The sequence below is a fragment of the Frankliniella occidentalis genome, unplaced genomic scaffold (genome assembly GCF_000697945.3).
Source record: "Frankliniella occidentalis isolate FOCC.00 unplaced genomic scaffold, Focc_3.1 Scaffold339, whole genome shotgun sequence".
In the NCBI taxonomy this organism is placed as follows: Eukaryota; Metazoa; Arthropoda; class Insecta; order Thysanoptera; family Thripidae; genus Frankliniella; species Frankliniella occidentalis.
The window spans coordinates 23581-25303 of record NW_026267462.1 but is presented as its reverse complement, the minus strand read 5'-3'; the positions used below and the strand labels follow the sequence as shown (position 1 = coordinate 25303).

The 1723-nt window shown below is 45.1% G+C and overlaps 1 long non-coding RNA gene across 4 annotated transcripts in view; it reads left to right on the top strand.

The window, feature by feature from the left end:
- Positions 1-1630, top strand: part of LOC127751094 (uncharacterized) — an 11984-nt gene extending 10354 nt beyond the window's left edge. Inside the window, exons 4-9 of one of the 4 annotated variants that reach the window (XR_008011972.1) lie at positions 126-247; positions 340-626; positions 738-850; positions 1008-1129; positions 1233-1345; positions 1495-1630. This is a non-coding gene — a long non-coding RNA (uncharacterized LOC127751094). Of the gene's footprint in view, positions 1-125; positions 248-322; positions 627-737; positions 851-1007; positions 1130-1232; positions 1346-1494 lie in introns of all 4 variants that reach the window. The other 3 variants (XR_008011974.1, XR_008011973.1, XR_008011971.1) reach the window with 3 other exon arrangements.
- The last annotated feature ends 93 nt before the right edge of the window (positions 1631-1723 follow it).

Genomic DNA, 1723 nt, shown 5'->3' with positions numbered 1-1723 from the left:
CAGCTAGCTGTGCGGGTCTATTTATTACATTGTGACCGGGGGATCACGAGGGCAAACTGATCGCTTATTGCAACCGCACGTAGGAACCAGTGTCTAATACCGTGTTCTGTTAAACTTCCACGCAGCTGCCCCGCCTGCTCTGCTCTGCACTCCACCCTGGGAGAGCCAAGCAGTGCGTCACCACCAGGTCACCGCGGCCTCGCCGCGCCGCGGAGGGCCGCTCCCGTGTCTTCATGGTCGTCTACAAGTAAGCGGAAGCTCGTTTGTTGTGGCTTCTAGTTGGCTTGTTGGACATTAATTTGGAAAAATGTTCCTAATAAAGTTTCGTCCCTGTTGCAGAGTAACCGTGAGGCACGCTCGCTCGTCGGCTGCAGCCCACCGGGACGTCCGCGGATCATCCTCTCGCCAACGTTTCAGCTCCAGTAGAACGTTATTCAATTATGTGGAGATGTTCAGATATGCTCGTTTCTCCACTTGCTTCTCCAGTCCCACTCCAGTCAGCAGGAATTCACTGCGGTCGGCGAGGACATCTCGATTCCAGGACACAGTTGGTGTTGGACCCGACACCCCGACATAGGTGTCTGCTATCAACTCAGCTTCGCTGCCTACCGGAGTATCCGGGAAAGGTAAGAAAGTGTTTCGCCTGGGCTCTGAGATCTTCCAAATTTACAATATTGTGCATTTACTACTTACTGTAAAGATTTTTGATTTCTAATATGTACCTATCCCCTGCTCAGGTTGTTTCTTGGCGACGATGCCTCCGCTTCCACAACTCTAACAGAATTTGGTACCTAATTCTCTGAAATAACCCGCCACTTCATGGATTCCTTTGACTGCATAAGAGTGTCAGGTAATTAATTAATACCTTGAATATATTCAAATATGAACATTCACTCTACTCTTTTCAATTCACTTCATGTACAGTAATTTCTGACCCACCATAGGACAGAAATTTGTCGTGACATCTATTTGTAGTCACCGGTTAAACTCCACTTGCTTTTCCACAGTTCCCCGTCAACATACATCAACCCACTTCGGTCAGCCAAGGTATCTCGACTCCAGGACTCTCCAACCTGATATTGGACTCAGCTTCTGACTCTGCTTTGCTGTCTCAGAGTAATGAGAAAAGGTAAGCGACTGTTTTTACCAGCCTGAGACATTTTCCATGTTTAATTTATTTTCAATTAATGATTTTTTGTCAAATGTTCTCTAACACCTACCTATTCCCTCAGGTTCTTTCTTGGTGACCATGCTGCAGGCCAACAGCTCCCACAACTCAAATAATTTGGTGCAAAGTTATCTGGAACCTGCCACACTTTGGATGCATTCGCTGCAATAGTGTCAGGTAATACCTTCAATATATCCAGATATGAACACACTTCACTCTTCAATGCACTTCATGTACTGTAATTTCTGATGCTCCAAAGGACAGAAATTTGTCACTGGCATCAATTTGACATCACTGTCTAATTTCCACTTATTGCTTTTCCACAGTTCGAGGCAAGTTCTAGTTCGACCCCCCTGACATCAGGAATTCACTGTGGCCAGCAAAGACATCTCAACCCTGTGCTTCCTGCTTCTAACTCTGCTTCGCTGTCTCCAAGAATAACCAGAAAAGGTAAGCAACTGTCTTCACTAAGCTTAGATATCTTCCATAATTTTAATTTTCTTTGAATTTATTATTTACTTAAATGTTTTTCTAAGTAACAATTATCTACCCCCT